Raw genomic sequence first — 25,177 nt, forward strand, 5'->3', positions numbered from 1 at the left:
TGGGTCTCCATATGGAAGCATCTGGGGAGGAGTTTTGCCTGCCAGGTAACTGTTGGTCAGCTCCCCAGAGATCCACTAAAATTCTTGCTGAGGAGGAACTATATTCCATGGTTCAATGGGCTTTGATTACCATGTCTTATACAGACCTGGCCAATCCCAGGATGCCAAGCCCACCCGTTCCTCAAAAGCCAAAGGCCAAGCCTACCAGCCATTGCTTATGATGCTGTATGCAACATGATCAAAAAAAACTGACCCATTCATTTGGAGAGAATGTGTAGCAAGAATGCTGCTTAGTGGTGCATGTGCAATGCTCAGACACATGTTGGGGCCAGTTTTCCCAAGATAGCATATACACATACAGGCTGAGGGCTTTGGATGCCAGGCTGCAGCACTCCCGCCACCCCTCAATCCTTGCTGGAATCATAAAATGAGTCAGGCCCCATGAATTCAAGTATCATGCACATGGCCCACCAGGTCAGGGCCAAAGGGGAAGGGTATTGTCATAGCTTCCCTACCTTTCTCTATACAGACCCCATGCCCAAACAAAGATTCCACCTGGCATACGGTGGGAAATTGGCCCAATATGGGAATAGGCCCTGAGCCAGGTGCCCAAACGGCCAACCTGTGCTTCATAAACGATATCTTGTAAGCAAGTTGAGCTGGCGGAAAGAAGACAGAGGCTCGTGGGGACTGCCTTGGTTGGGTCAATGATGAGAACTCATATGGTCTTGAACAGAGATGATGACATAAAAATCATGCTCAATAAGATTACACTGAGGCCCAATCGAAGAGACAATCATGGGGTGGGATCCAGGAGACCATGGGGCACTTGGAAATTGCAGGCAAATTGGGCTTGAGGTGACCAATCCCTCGAGGCTCCCAGTGTGGCTCTCCCCAGGCTTGGGGGCTTGAACGTGACCAAATTGGGCTCGTGCAATGGTGATTTGTGTGCTCGTAACTAGTTACTCTGGATACACCTCATTTGCAGCCTTGGATTAGCTCCCTTGGTGTCCATGTGTCTTTCAGTGGAACATCATCGTGACAGGGTCTCGAGGCAGTACCAATAAGAAGAGGTGAGTGCATCCCTGTGCTGATACACTGAGGCAAGGGATTGTGTGATCCTCCAAGGGATCCTCTTTCCTGCCAGCCTGTAAGCCATGTTCTCCACTGTAGGAAGGCTGTCAGGTTGATGTCAGAATCACTGAGGCCCTTGGAAGAATGCGAGGTGCGGCAGTGGGCATTGGAGCCCCCCCCCCGACCCACAACCTCCTACGGGGAAGAGTTCCCACCAAAATTTCACGCAATGGGTGATGGAGGAAGATGCTGGGACTGGGGCTACCTGGCTGGACACTAGACAGCTTTGGCATAGCACATAGATGGTATCCAAAAATTTCTGGAAACATGGACTGGACCACGGGTGGCATTCGGGCTCCTGACTCCTAGATCTTCACCATTGGCCATGACTTATGGATTCATGTCCTTATGGGGCCTGTGGGAATTCCCCAAACTGGATGGTGCTTGGCCTGATGATAGCCTTTTGGTTGGTGCCATGAGCCAGGGCATGCTGGGGTTCTTGACTTGTGGCCCAATTCCCAATGAAGTTGAAGTCACTGGGGAACCATGGTAGCCCCTCTCCTAGCAATAACCTTAAGTGCAAATACAGGAAGGGACGAGGTGTCCAAATGGGAGACATGGAGCAGCGCTGGTTGGGGATGGTGATGGACACTGGCGGGATGCATGCCACGCCCCAGGGCACCCAAGGAATTTTTGTGTTGGGTCCCCGGGGCAGCATCTGTGACCTGTTCTGGGACACCATGCCCACCCATCCATGGCAAAGCCCAAGGCTGGTCCTGCCAGTGATGTCCCAGGATTCTGCATGTGCCAGGCCCACAAAGGGGTGTCCCAATTGCACTGTGAGGGGTCATGTGTGGCTGCCCATGTGCCTGATGCTGCAGCCTCCATGATCAGTTTCTGTGGGGCTCTGATTTCCCTGGTGTCCAGTGGAGCCACAGAGGCTGAGGGACTTGGCGCCATGCTGGAGCCTTCCTTCCTGCCATCCCAGGATTTTTGCTGGTGTCATGAATGCAGTCCACCACCACTCATTCTGAGCTCTCTCCCAATGGCAAAAGGTGAAGTACGATGGGGAAGTGCATTCTCATGGCTGAGCTGCATCTTTCTGCACAGAGCCCGTGACAGGACATAGAACCCACTTGGTTCAGGGAGGGTAGATTGGCCCAGCTTCGGGAATAGGTCCCAAGCCAGAAGAAAAATTGCCAACCTGCGCTTCACAATCTGTGTTAACCATGTTGAGCTGGAGGGCTGAAGACAGAGGCATGTAGGGACTGCCTTAGTTGGGTCAATAATGAGAATTCATATGGTCACGAACAGAGATGATGACTTAAAAATTATGCTCAATAGGATTCTGCAGAAGCCCAATGGAGGCCATTGCACTGAGGTACGATCCTGGAGAATCCTGTGGCTCTGGATTACCACTGGACCCAGGGGCTCGAGGTGACAAATCCCTCCAGGTTACCGAGGGGGTTCTTCTTGGTCTATGGACCTCCACATGCCTAAGACCTGCTCTGGCCCTGGGGTGTTGTGTGTCCATCACTAGTGCTTCTCGACTCATCCCTGGGAACCCAACTAAGCTCCCTCAGCATCCTTGTGTCTTTCAGTGGGACGTCGCTTTGTGACCACTTTCTCGCCATTGACCCCACCATGGGAGGAGAGTGGATGCCTGTGTGAGTACCCGGAGACCCAGTGCACATGGGCATTTGGCGAAGCTGACCTCAGGGCAAGGCAAGCCATCTTGTGGGACTGGGGCTCTAACATCGCCCCAGAGAGGTGGCATGTCCTTGAAACTCTACCCTGGACAGTAGGCTGTCTGGAAAAAACTGGTCACCTGCGACACCTGAAAGGGATGCCACAGTCCCCCGTGGGATCCTCTTAATTGACAGACCATAGGCTACGTTTTCCAGTGTGGGATGGCTCTCAGGTTAATGTCAGAATCACTGACTCCCTGGGAGGCACCAGAGTTGCTGTGGTGGGCATTGCAGACAGCCAAGGCAACCGACTGCAGGGAGGGATTCACCCATTTTCCTCACAATGGGCATTGGAGGAAGGGGCGGGGCCCGGGGCTTCATGGCTGGACACTAGAACTTTTGGAATAAGGGGTAGAATGTATCTGGAAAATGCTGACAGCTTGCCCGGACCCAGAGTGTCACGTAGGCTCCTGGCTCCAAGTTCTTCACCATTGGCCCAGTCCAATGGTCGTGTGTCCTCAAGGGGCCCATGGGTCATCTCGCAGCTGGATGGGGCTTTGCCTGACAATGGCCCTTGGGTCGGTGCCCCTGAGTCCCAGTGAGGTTGAAGTCGCTGGGGAAATGTGCTGGCCCCTCACCCTTCCCTCACTGTAATCTCAAAGACGGGAAGGGATGGGGTTTCCGCACAGAAGTCATGGAGCAGCGCTAATGGAGACAGTGTTGGATGCTAGTGGGATGCCCATCAGGCCCTGATGCCCCAAGGGATGTTGGCATTGCATTTGCGTGGTAGCGTTCGTGGGCCCTTCCGGGGCCCCATGCCCGCCCATTCCTGGCAAAACTCAGGGCCACTCCATGAAAGGAAGGCCCAGGATTCTGGCTGCAACCTACTCGCCAAGGTCTGTCCCAATCACGCTGCGAGAGGACCTGTGCCTGCTGTAGGAGCCTCCATGCTCAGATTCCTGTGGGGTTCTGAATTCCCTTTTTTCCAGTGGAGCCACAGAGTCTGAGGGCCTTGTGGACACTCTGCAGCCTTCCTTCCTGCCAGGCCAGGATTGCAGAATTGTGTCATGAATGCAATTCCAGCCCCGCACATTCTGAGATCCCTCCCATTGCCACAGGTGAGGTCTGAGGGGGAAGGCGTTTGTCATTGCTGACCTGCCTCTCTCTGCACAGATCCCACACCCTGACCAAGATCCCACCTGGCACATGGAGGGGAATTTGGCCAATCATCTGGAACAGACCCCAAGCCAGGGGCTCTCATGGCCACCAAAGACATCACATTCCATTTCTGGTAAGCATGTTGAGCTGGTAGGTAGAAAGCAGAGGTGGGTGGGGACTGCCTTGGTTGGGTCAATGATGAGAACTCATAATGTCTCGAAGACAGATGATGACCTAAAAATAATGCTCAATACGATTAAGCTGAGGCCCAATGGAGGGCACTGCACTGAGGCGGGATCCTGGGGAACCCTGTGGCCCTGGCGTAGCACTGGCACCTGGGGCTCGAGGCGACTGATCCCTCGAGGTTCCCCAGTGCTGCACACCCAGGACTCTGAAACTCAGCACACCTAAGACATGCTCCCGCCCTGGGGTGTTGTGTGCCTATTACTAGTGCTTCCCGGTACTCATCCCTGGGAAAGCAACTAAGCTCCCTCGGTGTCCTGGTGTCTTTCAGTGGGACGTCGTCTTGGCGACCAGGGTCTCACCATTGAGCCCACCATGGGAGGAAAGTGGATGCCTGTGTGAGTACCAGGAGACCCAGTGCCCTTTGGCGGATTGGTGAGGCTGCTCTTGGGGCAACTTCAGCCATCTTGTGGGACTGGGGCTTTGTCCTCACCCCAGAGGGCTGGCGTGTCCCTGAAAGTCTGCCCTGTGCTGTGGGCTGTCTGGAAAACACAGGTCACCAGCGACACCTACAAGGGATGCCATTGTCCCCCATGGGATACTCTTACTTGACAGCCCATGGGCCACATTTCCCAGTGTGGGTGGTGCTCTGGTTGATGTCAGAATCACTAATGCCTTAGTAGGCATGCGAAGTGATGTGGTGGGCAATGCGTACCGCCCATGTGACAACCTGTGGGTAAGTGATGTTTCCAAATTTCACATTATGGGCTTTGGAGGAAGGGGCCGAGTCCGGGGCTACCTGAGTGGACACTAGACAACTTTGGCAGAAAGGTTAGACGGTATATGAAAAATGTTGGCAGCATGGCCCAGACACCAAGTAGCATGCGGGCTTCTGCCTCCGGATTGTTCAACATTGGCACCGTCTGATCGTCGCGTGTCCTTATGGGGCCCATGAATCATCCCACAGCTGGATGAGGTTTTGCCTGACAATGGCCCTTTGGTTGGTGCCACAAGCCAGGGCACGCTGGGGTTCTTGACTTGTGACCCCGTGTGCCAGTGACTTTGTAGTCGCTGGGGAACCATGCTGGCCCCTCACCCTTACCTCACCATAATCTCAAAGATGGGAAGGGATGAGGTGTCCCCACAGGAGCCATGGAGCAGTGCTGATGGAGATGGTCTTGGATGCTAGTGGGATGCTGGACAAGGCCCTGATCCCCCAAGGGATCTTGTCATTGCATTTGCGTGGTAGCGTTCGTGGGACCTTCTGGCACCTCATGCCCGCCCATTCCTGGCAAAATGCAGGGCCGGCCCCTGACACCCAAGACCTGGGATTCTGCCTACCAAAGAACCGCCAAGGTCTATCCCAATCACACTACGGGAGGACCTGTGCGTGTGGCCTGGTGCCTGCTGTGGAGACCTCCATGCTCAGATTCCTGTTGGGCCCTGAATTCCCTTGTTTCCAGTGAAGCCACAGAGGCTGAAAGCTTTGTGGACACACTGCAGCCTTCCTTCACAACAGGCCAGGATTTTTCTGGCATCATGAATGCAGACCCAGCCCCGCCCATTCTGATATCCCTCCCATTGCCACAAGGTGAGGTCTGATGGGGAAGGTGTTTGTCATTGCTGACTTGCCTCTCTCTGCGCAGATCCCGCAGCCCAACCAAGAACCCACATGGTGCACGGAGGGGATTTTGGCCCACCTTTGGGAACAGGCCCCGAGCCAGGGGTCCTCATGGCCACCCTGTGCATCACAGACCCTCTTTAGTAAGCATGTTGAGCTGTGGGTAGAAGGCAGAGGCAGGAGGGGACTACCTTGGTTGGGTCAATGATGAGAACTCATATGGTCCCGAAGACAAATGATGACCTAAAAATTATGCTCAATAGGATTACGCTGAGGCCCAGGGGAGGGCACTGCACTGAGGCAGGATCCTGGGACCCTGTGGCCCTGGCATAGCGATGGCACCTGGGGCTTGAGGCCACCAATATCTCGAGGCTCCCCGTGGGGCTCTCCTGGGTCACTGGGCCTCCGCGCGCCTCAGACGTGCTCCTGCCCTGGGGCATTGTGTGCCCATTACTAGTGCTTCCCGGGACTCATCTCTGGGAACCCAGCTAAGCTCCCTCCCTTTTCCAGGTGACTTTCAGTGGGACATTGTCTTGGTGATCATGGACTCGTCATTGAGCCCACCATGGGAAGAGAGTGGATGCCTGTGTGAGTACCCGGAGACCCAGTGACCTTGGGCCGATTGGCGAGGATGCCCTCTGGGCAACACCACCCATGCTGTGGGACCTGGGCTACGTCACTGCCCCAGAGGGCTGACATGTCCCTGAAAGTCTGCCCTGTGCAGTAGGCTGCCTAGAAAAAACTAGTCACCCAGACACCTGAAAGGGATGCCATGTTCCCCAGCGGGATCCTCTTCTTGACGGACCATGGACCATGTTTCCCAGTGTGGGAGGGTGCTCTGGTTGATGTCAGAATCACTAATGCATTAGTAGGCATGCGAGGTGCTGTGGTGGGTATTGCAGATGGCCATTGTGACCTCCTGCGTGGAAGCGGTACACCCAAATTTCACGCAATGGGCTTTGGAGGAAGGGGATGGGTCTGGGGCTACCTGCCTGGACACTAAACAGCGTTGGCATAACGGGTAGATTGTATCTGAAAAATGCTGGCTAAGGGTCCCAGACCTCGAGTGGCATGCAGGCTCCTGCCTCCGGGATCTTCAACATTGGCACTGTCTGGTGGTTGTGTGTCCTTATGGGGTCTGTGGGTCGTTCCGCAGCTGAATGGGGCTTTGCCTGATAATGGCCCTTTGGTTCGTGCCACTAGCCAGGGCACGTTTTGTTACTTGATTTGTGACCCCGACTCCCAGTGACTTTAAAGTCAATGGGGAACCATGCTGGCCCTTCACCCTTCCCTCACCATAATCTCAAAGACAGGAAGGGTTGAGGTGTACCCCCGGGAGCCATGGAGCAGCGCTGATGGAGACAGCTTTGGATGCTTGTGGGATACCCATCAGGGTCCTGATCCCCCAAGGGATTCTTTCTTCATGGTAGCATCCTTGGGCCCTTCTGGCACCCCATGCCCTCCCATTCCTGGCAAAATGCAGGACCGTCCCCTGCCAGCCAAGGCCCAGGATTCTGCCTGCAACCGACCAGCCAAGGTCTGTCCCAATCTCGCTGCGGGAGGACCTGTGTGTGTGGCCTGATGCCTGCTGTAGCAGCCTTCATGCTCAGATTCCTGTGGGGCCCGAATTCCCTTGTTTCCAGTTGAGCCACAGAGGCTGAGGGACTTGTGGACACGCTGCAGCCTTCCTTCCTGCTAGGCCAGGATTTCTGCTGGCATTATGAATGCAGTCCCAGTTCCACGCATTCTGAGATCCCACCTAATGCCACAAGGTGAGGTCGGATGGGGAAGAGGTTTGTCATTGCTGAGCTACCTCTTTCTGTGCAGATCAGCGCCCCGACCGAGATTGCACCTGGCGCGCTGAGGGGAGTTTGGCTCAGCATCAGGAACAGCCCCCGAGCCAGGGACCATCATGGCCACCCTGCACATCACAAACCCTCTCTGGTAAGAATGTTAAGCTTGCGAATAGAAAGCAGAGACAGGTGGAGACTGCCTTGGTTGGGTCAATGATGAGAACTCATATGGTCTCGAAGACAGATGATGACCTAAAAATTATGCTCAATAGGATTACGCTGAGTCCCAGTGGAGGGCACTGCACTGAGGCGGCATCCTGGAGACCCTTGTGGCCCTGGCATAGCGCTGGCACCTGGGGCACGTAGCAACCCGTCCCTCGAGGCTCCCCAATGGGGCTTTCCCATGTCTCTGGGCCTCCGCGCACCTAACACGTGCTCCCGCCCTGGGGCGTTGTGTGCCCATTACTAGGGCTTCCCGGGACTCATCCCTGGGAACCCAGCTAAGCTCCCTCGGTGTCCTGGTGTCTTTCAGTGGGATGTTATCTTGGTGACCAGGGTCTCCCCATTGAGCCCAACATGGGAGGAGAGTGGATGCTTGTGTGAGAACCCAGAAACCCAGTGCCCTTGGGCTGATTAGCGAGGCTGCACTTAGGTCAACACCAGCCATCTTGTGGTACTGGGGCTTCGTCCTCGACCCAGAGGGCTGGTGTGTCCCTGAACATGTGCACTGTACACTAAGCTGTCTGGAAAAAAAAGTTCAACCACGACACCTGCAAGAGATGCCACAGTCCTCTGCGTGATCCTCTTACTTGACAGCACATGGGCCACATTTCCCAGTGTGGGAGGGCACTCTGGGTGATGTCAGAATCACTGATGCCTTAGTAGGCTCGCGATGTGCTGTGGTGGGCATTGCAGACGGCCAATGTGACCGCCTGCATGGAAGCAGTGTGTCCAAATTTCATGCAATGGGCTTTGGAGGCAGGGGCTGGACCCAGGGTTACCTGGAAGGGCACTAGACAGCTTTGGCATAACGGGTAGACGGTATCTGAAAAATGCTGGCAGTGTGGCCCAGACCTGAGTGCCATCTAGTCTCCTGCCCTGGGTTCTTCACCATTGGCACGGTCTGGTGGTTTCGTGTCCTTATGGGCCTCAGGGGTGGTCCCGCAGCTGGATGGGGCATGGCCTGACAATGGCCTTTTGGTCAGTGCCACCAGTCAGAGCATGCTGTGGTTCTTGATTGTGACCCCGAGTCCCAGTGAGTTTGAAGGCACTGAGGAACCGTGCTGGCCCCTCACCCTTCCCTCACTGTAATCTCAATGACAGGAAAGGATGAGGTGTCCCCATGGGAGCCATGGAGCAGCGCTGATGGAGACAGAGTTGGATACTGCTGGGATGTCCATCAGGGTCTGATCCCCAAAGAGATCTTGGCATTACGTCTGTGTGGTAGAGTTCGTGTGACCTTCCAGCGCCCCATGCCCACCCATTCCTGGCAATACACAGGGCCGTTCCCTGCCAGTCAAGGACTGGGATGCTGTCTGCCACCGACCCACCAAGTTCTGTCCTAATCACACTGCGGGAGGCCCTGTGCATGTGGCCTGGGGCCTGCTGTGGAGGCCTCCATGCTCATATTCCTGTGGGGCCCGAATTCCCTTGTTTCCAATGGATCCACAGAGGCTAAGGGCCTTGTGAACATGCTGCTGCCTTCCTTCCCGCCAGGCCAGGATTGCAGAATTATGTCATGAATGCAGTCTCAGCCCCACCCATTCTGAGATCCCTCCCATTGCCACAGGTGAGGTCTGATGGGGAAGGCATGTGTCATTGCTGAACTGCCTGTTTCTGTGTATATCCCCCACCCAAACCAAGATCTCACCTGGCACCAGGAGGGGAGTTTGGCCCATCTTCTGGAACAGACCCTGAGCCAGGGGCCCTCAGGCCACACTTTGCATCACAAACCCTCCCTGGTAAGCATGTTGAGCTGATGGGTAGAAGGCAGAGACGGTAGGGGACTGCCTTGGTTGGGTCAATGATGAGAACTCATATGGTCTCGAAGACAGATGATGACCTAAAAATTATGCTCAATAGGATTATGCTGTGGCCCAATGGAGGCCACCTCACTGAGGCGGGATCCTGGGGACCCCTGTGGCCCTGGCATACCACTGGCACATGGGGCTCAACTCGACCAATCCCTCAAGTCTCCCCAGTGGCGCTCTCCCCAGTCTCTGACCCTCCATGCGCCGAAGACATGCTCCTGCCCTGGGACATTGTGTGTCCATTACTAGTGCTTCCCGAATTCATCCCTGGGAACCCAACTAAGATCCCTAGGTTTTGGGTGTCGTTCAGTGGGATGTCGTCTTGGTGACCAGGGACTTGCCATTGAGCCCACCATGGGAAGAGAGTGGATGCCTGTGTGAGTACCCGGAGACCCAGTGACCTTGGGCCTATTGGCGAGGATGCCCTCAGGGCAACACCAGCCATCTTGTGGGACTGGGGCTTCATCATTGCCCCAGAGGGCTGATGTCTCCCTGAATGTCTGCCTTTTGCAGTAGGCTGTCTGGAAAATACAGGTCACCCGCGACACCAGCAAGGGAAGCCATGGTCCCCCACAGGATCCTCTTGATTGATGGCCCATGGGCCTGTTTTCCCAGTGTGGGAGGGCAGACTGGTTGATGTTAGAATCACTGATGCCTTAGTAGTCACGCGAGGTGCTGAGCTGGGCATTGCAGACGGCCACTGTGACTTCCTATGTGGAAGTGGTGTGACCAAATTTCACTCAATTGGCTATGGAAGAAGCAGCCAGGCCTGGAGCTCCCTGGCTAGACACAAGACAGCTTTGGCATAATGGGGAGACAGTGTCTGAAAAATTCTGGCAGCGTGGCCCAGGCCTCGAGTGGCATGTGGGCTCCTGCCTCTGGATTGTTCACCATTGGCACCATCTGGTGGTCACGAGTCATTATGGGGCCCGCGGGTCGTCCTGCAGCTGGATGGGGTTTTTCCTGGCAATGGCCCTTTGGTCAGTGCCACGAGCCAGGCAAGCTGGTGTTCTTCACTTGTGATCCCAAGTCCCAGTGACTTAGAAGGGGCTGGGGAACCGTGCTGGACCCTCACCCTTCCCTCACCATAATTTCAAAGACGGGAAGTGATGAGGGGTCCCCATAGGAGCCATGGAGCAGTGCTGATGGAGACAGTGTTGGATGCTACAGGGATGCCCATCAGCGCCCTGATGCCCCAAGGGGTCTTGGCGTTGCATGTGCATGGTAGCATTCGTGGGCCATTCCTGGACCCCATGCCTGCCCATTCATGGCAAAACGCAGGGCCAGTCCCTGCCAGCCAAGGCCTGGGATGGTGCCTGCCACCGACCAGCTAAGGTATGTCCCAATCACACTGCAAGACGACCTGTGCATGTCCTGGTGCCTGTGTAGGCCTGGTGTGAAGGCCTGGTGCCTGCTGGGGGAGCTTCCATGCTCAGAATCATTTGGGGCGAAATTCCCTTGTTTCCAGTGGAGCCACAGAGGGTGAGGGCCTAGTGGACACACTGCAGCCTTCCTTCCCACCAGGCCAGCATTGCAGGATTCCATCATGAATGCAGTCCCAGCCCCCCACATTCTGAGATCCCTCCCATTGTCACAGGTGAGGTCTGATGGGGAGGGTGTGTGTCAATCCTGAGCTGCCTCTCTCTGCGCAGATCCTGTGCCCCAACCGAGATCCCACCTGGCACCTGGAGGGGAGTTTGGCCCATCTTCAGGAACGGGCCCCCAGCCAGGGGCCTCCATGGCCACCCTGTGCATCACAAACCCTCTCTGTTAAGCAGGTTGACCTGGCGGGTAGAAGGCAGAGTCAGGTGGGGACTGCTTTGCTTGGGTCAATGATGAGAACTCATATGGTCTCGAAGACAGATGATGACCTAAAAATTATGCTCAATAGGATTACACTGAGGCCCAGTGGGGGGCGCCAAACAGAGGCGGGATCCTAGGGACCCCTGTGGCCCTGGCGTAGCACTGACACCTGGGGCTCGAGGCGACCAATCCCTCGAGGCTCCACCGTGGGGGTCTCCCTGGTCTCTGGGTGTCCGTGTGCCTAATACGTGCTCCCGCCCAAGGGCACTGTGTGCCCATTACTAGTGCTTCCATGGACTCATCCCTGGGACCCAACTAAACTCCCTCGGTGTCCTGGTGTCTTTCAGTGGGACTTCATCTTGGTGACCATGGTCTCACCATTGAGCCCACCATGGGAGGAGAGTGGATGCCTGTGAGTACCTGGAGATCCAGTGCCCTTGGGCCAATTGGTGAGGGAGCCGTCAGGGAAACGCCAGACATCTCGTGGCACTGGGGCTTCATCCTCACCCCAGAGGGATGGCGTGTCCCTGAACGTCTCCTCTAGCACTGGGGTGTCTGGAAAAAACAGGTCAACCGCGACACCTGCAAGGGATGCCACTGTTCCCCTGATTATCCTCCTGCTTGATGGACCTTGGGTCACGTTTTCCAGTGTGGGAGTGTGCTTTGGTCGATTTCAGAATCACTGATGCCTTATTAGGCACGTGATGTGCTGTGGTGGGCATTGCAGATGGCCAATGTGAACTTCTGCAAGGAAGTGGTGCGCCGAAATTTCACGCATGGGCTTTGGAGGCAGGAACCAGTCCTGGGGTTACTTGGATGGACACTAGAAAGCTTTGGATAATGGCTAGACAGTATCTGAAAAATGCTGGCAGTGTGGCCCAGACCCAAGTGGCATGCGGGCTCCTGCACCTGGGTTCTTCACCATTGGCACTTTCTAGTGGTCTCATGTCCTTATGGGGCCCATGGGTGGTCCCGTAGCTCGATGGTGTTTTGTCTGACAATGGCCCTTTGTTCTGTGTCATGAGCCAGTGCACGCTGTGGTTCTTGAATTGTGACCCTGAGTCCCAGTGAGGTTGAAGGCGCAGGGGAACCGTGCTGACCCGTCACCCTTCCCTCACCGTAATCTCAAAGACAGGAAGGGATGAGGTGTCCCCACGGGAGCCATGGAGCAGTGGTGATGGAGACAGTGTTGGATGCTGGTGGGATGCACTTCAGGGCCCTCTTCACCCAAGGGATCTTGGTGTTGCATCTGCGTGGTAGTGTTCGTGGGTCCTTCCAGGGCCCCATGCCCACCCATTCCTGGTAAAATGCAGGGCCGGTCCCTGCGAGTCAAGACCTGGGATTCTGCCTATCATCGACCCGTCAAGGTCTGTCCCAATCATGCTGCAGGAAGACCTGTGCATGTGGCCTGGTGCCCACTATGGCAACCTCCATACTCAGATGCCTGTGGGTCTTGAATTCTCTTGTTTCCAGTGGAGCCACAGAGGCTGAGGGTCTTGTGGACATGCTGCAGCCTTCCTTCCCACAAGGCCAGGATTGAAGGATTGTGTCATGAATGCAGTCCCAGCCCTTGCATTTTGATATCCCTCCCAGTGCCACAGGTGAGGTGATGGGGAAGGCATTTGTCATTGCTGAGTGGCCTCTCTTTAAGAAAATCATGTGCCCCAACCAAGATCCGCAATGGCCTTTGGAGACAGGGACTGGACCCGGGGTTACCTGGATGGACACTAGACAGCTTTGGCATAATGGGTAGACAGTATCTGAAAAATGCTGGCAGGGTGGCCCCGACTCCGAGTGGCATGTGGGGTCCTGCGTCCCGGGTTCTTCACCATTGGCACTCTCTGGTAGTCACGTGTCCTTATGGGCCCCAGGGGTCGTCCTGCAGCTGTATGGTGCACGGTGGGGAGTTTGGCCCATCTTCGGGAACAGGCCCTGAACCTGGGGCCCTCATGGCTACCTTTCTGATCACAAACCCTCTCTGGTAAGCATGTTGAGTTGGTGGGTAGAAGGCAGAGGCAGGAGGGGACTGCGTGGTTGGGTTGATGATGAGAACTCATATGGTCTCAAAGACAGATGATGACCTAAAAATTATGCTCAATATGATTACACTGAGGCCCAGTGGAGGGCATGGCACTGATGCGGGATCCTGGGGACCCCTGTGGCCCTGGCATATTGCTTGCACCTGGGGCTCGAGGCCACTGATCCCTTGAGGCTCCCCATTGGGACTCTTCCCAGTCTCTGGGCCTCCTTGCACCAAAGAAGTGCTCCCACCTTGGGGCGTTGTGTGCCCATTACTAGTGCTTCCCGGGACTCATCCCTGGGAACCCAACTAAGCTCCCTTGGTGTCCCAGTATCTTTCAGTGGGATGTCGTCTTGGTGACCAGGGTCTCGCCTTTGGGTCCACCATGGTAGGAAAGTGGATGCCTGTGTGAGTACCCAGAGATCCAGTGCCCTTGGGCAGATTGTCGAAGGAGCCCTCAGGACAACGCCAGCCATCTTGTGGGACTGGGGCTTCCTCCTCGCCCCAGAGGGCATGCGTGTCCTTGAACATCGCCCCTGTGCACTAGGGTATCTGGAAAAAAAGGTCACCCGTGACACCTGCAAGAGATGCCATGAACCCCCGCGAGATCCTCATACTTGACTGCCCATGGGCCCCTTTCCGAGTGTGGGTGGGAACTCCGGTTGATGTCAGAATCACTGATGCCTTAGTAGGCTCGCGATGTGCTGTGGTGGGCATTGCAGATGGCCAATGTGATCTCCTGCCTGAAAGCGATGCGCCCAACTCTCACGCAATGGCCTTTGGAGACAGGGACTGGACCCGGGGTTACCTGGATGGACACTAGACAGCTTTGGCATAATGGGTAGACAGTATCTGAAAAATGCTGGCAGGGTGGCCCCGACTCCGAGTGGCATGTGGGCTCCTGCGTCCTGGGTGCTTCACCATTGGCACTGTCTGGTAGTCACGTGTCCTTATGGGCCCCAGGGGTCGTCCTGCAGCTGTATGGGGCCTTGTCTGACAATGGCTCTTTGAACGGTGCCACAAGCCAGGGCACGCTGGGGTTTTTGACTTGTGACACCAGGACGCAGTGAGTTTGAAGGCCCTGGGGAACCATGCTTGCCCCTCACCATTCCCTCACCATAATCTCAAAGACGGGAAAGGATGAGGTGTCCCCACTGGAACCATGGTGCAGTGGTGATGGAGACAGTGTTCGATGCTGGTGGGATGCCCGTCAGGGTCCTGTTCCCCCAAGGGATCTTGCCATTGCGTCTGCGTGGTAGCATTCGTGGGCCCTTCTGGGGCCCCATGCATGCCCATTCCTGGCAAAACTCAGGGCTGGTCCCTGCCACCCAAGGCCCAGGATTCTGCCTGCCACCAATCTGCCAAGGTCTGTCCCGATCACGCTGCAGGAAGACATGTGCGTGTGGCCTGGTGCCTGCTGTGGCAGCCTCCATGCTCAGATGCCTGTGGTGCTTGAATTCCCTTGTTTCCAGTGGAGCCACAGAGGCTAAGGGCCTTGTGGACATGCTGCTGCCTTCCTTCCCGCCAGGCCAGGAATGCAGGATTGCGTCATGAAAGCAGTCCCAGCCCCGTGCATTCTGAGATCCCTCCCATTGCCACAAGGTGAGGTCGGAAGGGGAAGGAGTTTTGTCATTGCTGAGCTGCCTCTCTCCACGCAGATCCCGTGCCCCCACCGAAATCCCACCTGGCACACAGAGGGACGTTTGGCCCATTGTCGGGGAAAAAGCCTCAAGCCAGGGGCCCCCATGGCCATGCCGCACATCAAAAAACTTCTCTGGTAAGCATGTTGAGCTGGCGGGTAGAAGGCAGAGGCAGGTGGGGACTGCCTTGGTTGGGTCAATGATGAGAACTCAAATGGCCTCGAAGACAGCGGATGACCTAAAAATTATGTTCAATAGGATTATGCTGAGGACCAGTGGAAGGCATGGCACTGAGGCGGGATCCTGGGAACCCCTTTGGGCCTTGCAGAGCACTGGCACCTGGGGCTCGAGGCGACCTATCCCTCAAGCCTCCCCAGTGGGGCTCTCCCTGGTTTCTGGGCCTCTGCATGTGTAAGATGTGCTCCCACCTTGGGGAGCTGCATGCCCATTACTAGTACTTCCCAGGACTCATCCCTGGGAACCCAACTAAACTCCCTTGGTGTCCTGGTGTCTTTCAGTGGGATGTCGTCTTGGTGACCATGGTCTTGCTATTGAGCCGACCAAGGGAGGAGAGTGGATGCCTGTGTTAGACCCCAGAGAACCACTGACCTTTGGCCTACAGGTGAGGCAGCCCTCAGGGCAACTCCAGCCATCTTGTGGCACTGGGGCTTCGTCCTCGCCCCAGAGGGCTGGTGTGTCCCTGAAAGTCTGACCTGTACACTTGGCTGTCTGGAAAAAAACAGGTCACCCGCGACACTTGTAAGGGATGCCATGGTCCTCCACAGGATCCTCTTACTTGACGGACCATGGGACACATTTCCCAGTGTGGGAGGGCACTCCAGTTGATGTCAGAATCACTGATGCATTAGTAGGCACACAACATGCTGCGGTGGGCATTGCAGACGAACAGTGTGACCACCTGCAGGGAAGCGGTGCTCCCAAATTTCATGAAATGGGATTTGGAGGCAGGGGCCTAGCGGGGGTTACCTGGATGGAGACTAGACAGCTTTGGCATAATGGGTAGACGGTATCCGAAAAATGCTGGCAATGTGGCCCAGACCCCGAGTTGCATACAGGCTCCTGCCGCCGGGTTCTTCACCATTGGCACTGTCTGGTTGTCGCGTGTCCTTATGGGCCCCTGGGGTTGTCCCACAGCTGTATGGGGTTTTGTCTGACAATTGCCCTTTGGTCGGTGCCACGAGCCAGGGCAGGCCTGGGTTCTTGACTTGTAACCCTGAGACCTAGTGAGTTTGAAGGCTCTGGGGATCCGTGCTGGCCCCTCACCATTCCCTCACCGTAATCTCAAAGATGGTAAGGGATTAGGTGTCCCCACTGGAACCATGGTGCAGTGCTGATGGAGACAGTGTTGGATACTGGTGGGATGCCCATCAGGGCCCTGTTCCCCAAAGGCATCTTGGCATTGCGTCTGCGTGGTAGGGTTCGTGGGCCCTTCTGGGGCCCTATGCCTGCCCATTCCTGCCAAAATGCAGGGCCGGTCCCTGCCAGCCAAGGCCCAGGATTCTGCCTGCCACTGACCCACAAAGGTCTGTCAATAACACTGCAGGAAGACCTGTGCATGTGGCCTGGTCCTGCTGTGGCAGCCTCCATGCTCAGATTCCTGGGGGGCTTGAATTCCCTTTTTTCCAGTGGAGCCACAGAGGCTGAGGGCCTTGTAGACACACTGAAGTCTTCCTTCCCTCCAGGCCAGGATTGCAGGATTGTGTCATGAATTCAGTCCCAGCCCTGCGAATTCTGAGATCCCTCCCATTGCCACAAGGTGACGTCTGATGGGAAGGTGTTTTGTTACTGCTGGGCTGCCTCTCTCTGTGCAAATCCCGCGCCGTGACCGAGATCCCACCTGGAGCATGGATGGCAATTTGGCCCATCTTTAGGAGCAGGCCCAGAGCCAAGGGCCCCCACGGCCACCCTGTGCATAACAAACCCTCACTGGTAAGCATGTTGAGCTGGAAGGTAGAAGGCAGAGGTGGGTGGGGACTGCCTTGGTTGGGTCAATGATGAGAACTCATATGGTCTCGAAGACAGATGATGACCCAAAAATTACGTTCAATAGGATTACACTGAGGCCCAGTGGAGGGCACCGCACAGAGGCGGGATCCTGGGGACCCCTGTGGCCCTAGCATAGAGCTGGATCCTGGTGCTCGAGGCGACTGATCCCTCAAGGCTCCCAGGGGCTTTCCCCGGTCTGGGCCTCCGAGAGCCTAAGAAGTGCTCCCACCCTGGGCCATTGTGTGCCCATTACTAGTGCTTCCCGGGATTCATCCCTGGGAAAACAACTAAGCTCCTTCGGTGTCCTGGTGTCTTTCAGTGGGACGTCGTCTTGATGACCAGGGTCTCACCATTGAGCCCACCATGGGAGGAGAATGGATGCCTGTGTGAGTATCCAAAGATCCAGTGCCCTTGGGCCTATTGGCGAGAGTGCCCTCAGGGCAAAACCAGCCATCTTGTGGGACTGGGGCTTCCTCCTGGCACCAGAGGGCTGGCATGTCCCTGAACGTCTCCCCTGTGCACTAGGCTGTTTGCAAAAATACATCACCTGCGACACCTGTAAGGGATGCCATGGTCCCCCATGGGATCCTCTTACTTGATGGATCATGGGCCACGTTTCCCATTATGGGAGGGCACTCCGGTTCATGTCAGAATCACTGATGCCTTATTAGGCACACGACATGCTGCAGTGGGCATTGCAGATGGCCAATGTGACCTCCTGCGTGGAAGCGGTGTACCGAAATTTCACGCAATGAGCTTTAGAGGCAGGGGCCAGTCCCGGGGTAACCTGAGTGGACACTAGACAGCTTTGGCATAACAGGTAGACGGTATCTGAAAGTTGCTCGCAGCGTGGTCCAGACCCCAAGTGGCATGTGGGCCCCTGCGTCCCGGGTTCTTCACCATTGGCACTTTCTGGTGGTCATGTGTCCTTATGGGGCCGGTGGGTCGTCCCGCAGCTGTATGGGGTTGTGTCTGACTATGGTCCTTTGGTCAGTGCCACGAGCCATGGCATGCTTTGGTTCTTCACTTGTGACCCCGCATCCGAGTGAGTTTGAAGGCACTGGGGAAGCATCCTGGCCCCTCACCCTTCCCTCACGGAAATCTCATAGACGGGAAGGGATGAGGTGTCCTCACGGGAGCCATAGAGCAGTGCTGATGGAGACAGTGTTGAATGCTGGTGGGATGCCATCAGGGCCCTCATTCCCCAAGGGATCTTGGCATTGCCTCTGTGTGGTAGCGTTCGTGGGACCTTCCGGGGCCCAATGTCTGCCCATTGCAGACCTGTCCCTGCCAACCTGGCAAAACGCAGGACCTGTCCCTGCCAACAAATGCCCGGGATTCTGCCTGCCACTGACCCCCCAAGGTCTGTCCCAGTCATGCTGCAGGAAGACCTGTGCTTGTGTCCTGGTGCCTGCTGTGGCAGCCTCCATGCTCAGAGACCTGTTGGGCTTGAATTCCCTTGTTTCCAGTGGAGCCACAGAGGCTGAGGGCCATGTGGACATGCTTCAGCCTTCCTTCCCAGAGGCCAGGATTGCAGGATTACGTCATGATGCAGTCCCAGCCCTGCGCATTCTGGGATCCCTCCCATTGTCACAAGGTGAAGTCTGATGGGGAAGGTGTTTTGTCATTGCTGAGCTGCCTCTCTCTGTGCAGATCCTGTGCTCCAACAAAGAACCCACCTGGGTCACAGAGGGGAGTTTGGCCCTTCTTCAGGAACAAGCCTCATGCCAGTGGCCCCCATGGCCATGCCGCATATCACAAAACCTCTCTGGTAAGCATGTTGAGCTGGAGGGTAGAAGGCAGAGGCGGGAGGGGACTGCCTTGGATGGATCAATGATGAGACCTCATATGGTCTCGAAGACAGATGATGACCTAAAAATTATGCTCAATAGGTTTATGCTGAGGCCCAGTGGAGGGCACAGCACTGAGGCGGGATCCTGGGGACTCCTGTGGCCCTGGCGTAGCGCTGGCACCTGGGCTCGAGGCGACCGATCCCTGTAGTTTCCCCAGTGGGGCTTTCCCAGGTCTGGGCCCCCACACGCCAAAGACATGCTCCCGCCCTTGGGTATTTGTGCCCATTACTAATGCTTCCCAGGAGTCATCCCTGGGAACCCAGCTAAGCTCCCTCGGTGTCCTGGTGTCTTTCAGGGGGACGTCGCCATGGTGACCAGGATCCCACTTGAGCCCACCATGGGACGATAGTGGACGCCTGTGTGAGTACCAGGAGATCCAGTGCCCTTGGGTCGATTGGCGAGGGAGCCCTCAGGGCAACCCCAGCCATCTTGTAGGACAGGGGCTTCGTCCTCACCCCAGAGGGCTGGCGTGTCCCTGAACAACTCCCGTGTGGACTAGGCTGTCTGGAAAAAACAGGTCACCTGCAACACCTGCAAGGGATGGAATGATCCTGCGCGAGACCCTCTTATTTGATGGCCATGGGCCACGTTTCCCAGTGTGGGAGGGTGCTCCAGTTGATGTCAAAATCACTGATGCATTAGTAGGCAAGCGACGTGTTGTGGTGGGCATTGTAGATAGCCAATGTGACTTCCTGCATGGAAGTGATGTACACAAATTTCACGCAATGGGTTTGGAGGTAGGGGGAAGACCAGGAGTTACCTTGATGGACACTAGACAGCTTTAGCTTAATGGGTAGAAGGTATCTGAAAGATGCTGGTAGTGTGACCCTGACCCGGAGTAGTGTGCAGGCTCCTGCCCCCGGGTTCTTCACCATTGGCACCGTCTGGTGGTTGCATGTCCTTATGGGGCCCGTGGGTCATCCTGCAACTAGATGGGGTTTTGTCTGACAATGGCCCTTGGTCGGTGCCATGAGCCAGGGCATGCTTGGGTTCTTGACTTGTGACCCTGAGTCCCAGTGAGTTTGAAGGCACTGGGGAACCATTCTGGTCCCTCACCCTTTCCTCACCATAATCTCAAATACAGGAAGGGATGAGGTGTCCCCATGGGAGCCATGGAGCACTGCTGATGAAGACAGTGTTGGATGCTGGTGGGATGACTTTCAGGGCCCTGTTCCCCCAAGGGATCTTGTGTTGCGTCTGCAGGTAGCATTCGTGGGCCCATTCCTGACAAAACACAGGGCTAGTCCCTGCCAACCAATGCCCGGGATTCTGCCTGCTACTGCCCCGCCAACATCTGTCGCAATAAGGATTTGGGAGGACCTGTGCTTGTGGCCTGGTGCCTGCTGTGACAGCCTCCATGCACAGATTCCTGTGGGGCTTGAACTCCCTTGTTTCCACTGGAGCCACAGAAGCTGAGGGTCTTGTGGAAATGCTGCAGCCTTCCTTCCGACCAGGCCAGGATTGTGGGATTGCATCATGAATGCAGTCCCAGCACCATGCATTCTGAGATCCATCCCATTGCCACAAGGTGAGGTCTGATGGGAAGGCGTTTTGTCATCGCTGAGTTGCCTCTCTCTGTGCAGATCCCGTGCCGTGACCGAGATCCCACCTGGAGCACAGTGGGGAGTTTGGCCCATCTTTGGGAACAGGCCATGACCCAGGGACCTCCATGGCCACTCTGCCCATAACAAAACTTCTCTGGTAAGCATGTTGAGCTGGCGGGTAGAAGACAGAGGCAGGTGGAGACTGCCTTGCTTGGGTCAATGATGAGAACTCATATGGTCTCAAAGACAGATGATGACCTAAAAATTATGCTCAATAGGATTATGCTGAGGTCCAATGGAGGTCACCGCACTGAGGCGGGATCCTGGGAACTCCTGTGGCCCCGGAATAGTGCTGGCACCTGGAGCTCGAGTTGCCGATCCCTTGAGGCTCCCCAGTGGGGCTCTCCTTGGTCTGGGCCTCCACATTACTAAGATGTGCTCCCGCCCTGGGGTGTTATGTGCCTATTATTAGTGCTTCCCAGGACTCATCCCTGGGAACCCAACTAAGCTCCCTCGGTGTCCTGGTGTCTTTCAGTGGGAAGTCGTCTTAGTGACCAGGGTCTCACCATTGAGGCCACCATGGGAAGAGAGTGGATGCCCATGTGAGTACCCAGAGACCCAGTGTCCTTGGTCCAATTGGTGAGGCAGCACTCAGGGCAACGCCAGAAATCTTGCAGGAATGGGGCTTTGTCCTCGCCCCAGAAGGCTGACGTGTCACTGATCATCTGCCCTGTGCCTTAGGTTGTCTGGAAAGAACACGTCACTCGCGACACCTGCAAGGGATGCCACCGTCCCCTGCGGGATCCTCTACTTAACGGCCCATGGCCCCATTTCCCAGTCTGGGAGGGCACTCCAGTTGATGTCAGAATCACTGATGCCTTACTAAGCACACGAGATGCTGTGGTGGGAATTGCACACCCTCAATGTGACCTCCTGCGTGGAAGCGGTGCAACCAAATTTCACAAAATGGATTTTGGAGGCAGGGGCCAGGCATGGTGATACCTGAATGGACAATAGACAACTTTGGAATAACGGGTAGATGCTATCTGAAAAATGCTGGCAGCGTAGCCCAACCCCGAGTGGCATGCGGGTTCCTGCCTCTTGGTTCTTCACCATTGGCACCGTCTGGTGGTCGTGTGTCCTTATGGGCCCCAGGGGTCATCCGGCAGCTGTATGGGGCCTTCTCTGACAATGGTCCTTTGGTCGGTGCCTCAGGCCAGGGCACGCTGGGGTTCTCTACCTGTGACCCTGAGTCCCAGTGAGTTTGAAGGCGCCTGAAAACCGTGCTGGCCCCTCACCCTTCCCTCACTGTAAACTCAAAGACGGGAAGGGATGAGGTGTCCCCAAGGGAGCCATGGAACAGCATTGATGGAGACAGTGTTGGATGCAGGTGGGATGCCCGTCAGGGCCCTGTTCTCCCAAGGGATCTGCGTGGTAGCGTTCGCGGGCCCTTCTTTGGACCCATGACAACCCATTCCTGGCAAAACGCAAGGCTGTTTCCTGCCAGCCCAGTCTGGGGATTCTGCCTGCCACCAACCTGCCAAGGTCTGTCCCAATCACTCTGTGGGAGGACCTGTGCGTGTGGCCTAGTGCCTGCCGTGGCAGCCTCCATGCTCAGACTCCTGTGGGGCTTGAGTTCCCTTGTTTCCAGTGGAGCCACAGAGGCTTAGGGCCTTGTGGATATGCTACAGCCTACCTTCTCGCCAGGCCAGGATTGCAGGATTATGTCATGAATGCAGTCCCAGACCCAAGCATTCTGAGGTCCCTTCCATGGAAAAAGGTGAGGTCTGATGGGAAGGCATTTGTCATTGCTTACCTGCCTCACTCTGTGCAGATCACGTACCCCGACGGAGATCCCACCTGGCAAACGGAGGGGAATTTGACCCATCTTCAGAACAGGCCCAAAGCCAGGGCCCCCATGGCCTCCCTGTGCATCACAAACCCTCTCTGATAAGCATGTTGAGCTGGCAGGTAGAAGGCAGAGGCGGGTGGGGACTGCCTTGGTTGGGTCAATGATGAGAACTCATATGGTCTCGAAGACAGATGATGACCTAAAAATTATGCTCAATAGGATTACGCTGAGGCCCAGTGGAAGGCACAGCACTGAGGCGGGATCCTGGGGATCCCTTTGGGCCTTGCAGAGCACTGGCACCTGGAGCTCGAGGTGACGGATCCCTTGAGGCTCCCCTGTGGGCCCTCCCCAGTCTCTAGGCCTCCACGCGTGAAAGTCATGCTCCTGCACTGGGGTGCTGCGTGCCCGTTACTAGTACTTCCTGGGACTCATCCCTGGGAACTCAGCTAAGCTCCCTTGGTGTCCTGGTGTCTTTTAGTGGGACGTTGTCTGGGTGACCATGGTCTTTCTATTGAGCCCACCATGGGACCTGAGTGAATGCCTGTGTGAGAACCCGGATACCCAGTGACCTTTGGCCGATAGGTGAGGCAGCCTTCAGGGCAACGCCAACCATCTTGTGGTACTGGGGCTTCATCCTCGCCCCAGAGGGCTGGTGTGTCCCTGAAAGTGTGACCTGTGCACTTGGCTGTGTGAAAAAACAGGTCACCCACGACACCGGTGAGGGAGGCCATGGTCCCCCACAGGATCCTCTTACTTGAAGAACCATGGGACACGTTTCCCAGTGTGGGAGGGCACTCCAGTTGATGTCAGAATCACTGATGCATTAGTAGGCACACAACGTGCTGCGGTGGGCATTGCAGGTGACCAATGTGACCACGTGCTTGGAAGCGGTGCACCCAAATTTCACGAAATGGGCTTTGGAGGCAAGGGCTGGGCCCAAGATTACCTGGAAGGACACTGGACAGCTTTGGCATAATGGGTAGACGGTATCTGAAAGATGCTCTCAGCATGGTCAAGACCCCGAGTGGCATGCGGGCTCCTGCCCCTGGGTTCTTCACCATTGACACCGTCTGGTGGTCGTGTGTCCTTATGGGCCCCAGGGGCCACCTCACCACCGAATGGGGTTTTGTCTGACAATGGCCCTTTGGTCAGTGCCACAAGGCAGGGCATAGTGGGGTTCTTGATGTGACCCGGAGACCCAGTGATTTTGAAGTTGCTGGGGAACCATGCTGGAGCCTCACCCTTCCCTCACCGTAATTTCGAAGACGGGAAGGGATGAGGTGTCCCCACAGGAGCCATGGAGCAGCGCTGAGGGAGACAGTGTTGGATGCTGGTGGGATGCCCGTCAGGGCCCTGTTCTCCCAAGGGATCTTGGTGTTGCGTCTGTGTGGTAGGGTTCATGGTTCCTTCTGTGTCTCCATGCCTGCCCATCCTGGCAAAACGCAGGGCCAGTCCATGCCAGCCAAAATCCGGGATTCTGCCTGCCACCGACCCACCAAGGTCTGTCCCAATCATGCTGCAGGAGGACATGTGCATGTGCCCTGGTGACTGCTGTTGCAGCTTCCATGCTCAGACTCCTCTGGGGCCCTGAATTCCCTTGTTTCTAGTTGAGCCACAGAGGCTGAGGGCCTTGTGGACACACTGTAGCCTTCCTTCCCTCCAGGCCAGGATTGCAGGACTGTGTCATGAATGCAGTCCCAGCCCTGCCCTCCCATTGCCACAAGATGAGGTCTCATGGGGAAGGTGTTTGTCATTGCTGAGCTGCCTCTCTCCTCGCAGATCCTGCGCCCCGACCAAGATCCCACCTGGCTCACGGAGGGGAGTTTGGCCCATAATTTGGAACAAGCCTCAAGCCAGGGGCCCCCATGTACACCCTGCACATCACAAAACCTCTCTGGTAAGCATGTTGAGCTAGAGGGTAGAAGGCAGAGGTGGGAGGGGAGTACCTTGGTTGGGTCAATGATGAGAACTCATATGGTCTTGAAGACAGATGATGACCTACAAATTATGCTCATTAGAATTATGCTAAGTCCCAGTGAAGGGCACCACACTAAGGCAGGATCCTGTGGACCCCTGTGACCCTGGCATAGCACTGGATCCTGGGGCTCGTGGCGACTAATCCCTTGAGGTTCCCCAGTGGTGCTCTCCCTGGTCTGGGCCTCCAAGCACCTAAGATGTGCTCCTGCCCTGGGGCATTGTGTGCCCATTACTAGTGCTTCCCGAGACTCATCCCTGGGAAAACAAGTAAGCTCCTTCGGTGTCCTGGTTTCTTTCAGTGGGATGTCGTCTTGGTGACCAGGGTCTCGCCATGGAACCCACCATGGGAGGAGAATGGGTGCTTGTGTGAGTACCTGGGATCCAGTGCCCTTGGGCCGATTTGCGAGGGAGCACTCAGGGCAAAGCCAGCCATCTTGTGGGACTGGGGCTTCCTCCTGGCACCAGAGGGCTGGCGTGTCCCTGAACGTCTCCACTGTGCACTAGGCTGTCTGGAAAAATATATCACCCACAACACTTGTAAGGGATGTCATGGTTCCCTGCAGGATCCTCTTACTTGACAGACAATGGGCCATGTTTCCCAGTGTGGGAGGGTGCTCCGGTTGATGTCAGAATCACTGATGCCTTAGTAGGCAAGCGACGTGCTGCGGTGGGCATTGCAGACAGCCACTGTGACCTCCTGCATGGAAGCGGTGTGCCAAAATTCCATGCAATGGGCTTTAGAGGCAGGGGCCGAACCCGGGGTTACCTGAGTGGCACTAGACAGCTTTGGCATAATGGGTAGACGGAATCTGAAAGATGCTCTCAGCATGGTCAAGACCCCAAGTGGCATGCGGGCTCCAGCCCCCAGGTTCTTTACCATTGGCACCGTCTGGTGGTCGTGTGTCCTTATGGGTTCCGTGGGTTGTCCCACAGA

General features: G+C 56.1%; 14 non-coding genes across 14 annotated transcripts; all 14 read left to right on the top strand.

Annotated features, from left to right (window-relative positions):
* Positions 1-701: 701 nt before the first annotated feature.
* On the top strand, positions 702-782 carry LOC122223342. The gene has a single exon (XR_006204219.1). It is a non-coding gene; the product is annotated as a small nucleolar RNA SNORD115 (small nucleolar RNA).
* A 1,571-nt stretch (positions 783-2,353) lies between these two features.
* On the top strand, positions 2,354-2,434 carry LOC122223354. Its single transcript, XR_006204231.1, has one exon. It is a non-coding gene; the product is annotated as a small nucleolar RNA SNORD115 (small nucleolar RNA).
* Positions 2,435-4,109: 1,675 nt separating this feature from the next.
* On the top strand, positions 4,110-4,190 carry LOC122223351. The gene has a single exon (XR_006204228.1). It is a non-coding gene; the product is annotated as a small nucleolar RNA SNORD115 (small nucleolar RNA).
* Positions 4,191-5,922: 1,732 nt separating this feature from the next.
* Positions 5,923-6,003, top strand: LOC122223344. Its single transcript, XR_006204221.1, has one exon. It is a non-coding gene; the product is annotated as a small nucleolar RNA SNORD115 (small nucleolar RNA).
* Positions 6,004-7,724: 1,721 nt separating this feature from the next.
* LOC122223345 lies at positions 7,725-7,805 on the top strand. The gene has a single exon (XR_006204222.1). It is a non-coding gene; the product is annotated as a small nucleolar RNA SNORD115 (small nucleolar RNA).
* A 1,729-nt stretch (positions 7,806-9,534) lies between these two features.
* Positions 9,535-9,615, top strand: LOC122223346. Its single transcript, XR_006204223.1, has one exon. It is a non-coding gene; the product is annotated as a small nucleolar RNA SNORD115 (small nucleolar RNA).
* Positions 9,616-11,373: 1,758 nt separating this feature from the next.
* LOC122223343 lies at positions 11,374-11,454 on the top strand. Its single transcript, XR_006204220.1, has one exon. It is a non-coding gene; the product is annotated as a small nucleolar RNA SNORD115 (small nucleolar RNA).
* A 1,932-nt stretch (positions 11,455-13,386) lies between these two features.
* On the top strand, positions 13,387-13,467 carry LOC122223352. The gene has a single exon (XR_006204229.1). It is a non-coding gene; the product is annotated as a small nucleolar RNA SNORD115 (small nucleolar RNA).
* A 1,736-nt stretch (positions 13,468-15,203) lies between these two features.
* Positions 15,204-15,284, top strand: LOC122223359. The gene has a single exon (XR_006204236.1). It is a non-coding gene; the product is annotated as a small nucleolar RNA SNORD115 (small nucleolar RNA).
* Positions 15,285-17,016: 1,732 nt separating this feature from the next.
* On the top strand, positions 17,017-17,097 carry LOC122223347. The gene has a single exon (XR_006204224.1). It is a non-coding gene; the product is annotated as a small nucleolar RNA SNORD115 (small nucleolar RNA).
* A 1,747-nt stretch (positions 17,098-18,844) lies between these two features.
* On the top strand, positions 18,845-18,925 carry LOC122223353. Its single transcript, XR_006204230.1, has one exon. It is a non-coding gene; the product is annotated as a small nucleolar RNA SNORD115 (small nucleolar RNA).
* Positions 18,926-20,627: 1,702 nt separating this feature from the next.
* LOC122223349 lies at positions 20,628-20,708 on the top strand. The gene has a single exon (XR_006204226.1). It is a non-coding gene; the product is annotated as a small nucleolar RNA SNORD115 (small nucleolar RNA).
* Positions 20,709-22,420: 1,712 nt separating this feature from the next.
* On the top strand, positions 22,421-22,501 carry LOC122223341. Its single transcript, XR_006204218.1, has one exon. It is a non-coding gene; the product is annotated as a small nucleolar RNA SNORD115 (small nucleolar RNA).
* Positions 22,502-24,219: 1,718 nt separating this feature from the next.
* LOC122223360 lies at positions 24,220-24,300 on the top strand. Its single transcript, XR_006204237.1, has one exon. It is a non-coding gene; the product is annotated as a small nucleolar RNA SNORD115 (small nucleolar RNA).
* Positions 24,301-25,177: the final 877 nt, after the last annotated feature.

Source organism: Panthera leo, chromosome B3 (assembly GCF_018350215.1).
Source record: "Panthera leo isolate Ple1 chromosome B3, P.leo_Ple1_pat1.1, whole genome shotgun sequence".
Lineage (NCBI taxonomy): Eukaryota > Metazoa > Chordata > Mammalia > Carnivora > Felidae > Panthera > Panthera leo.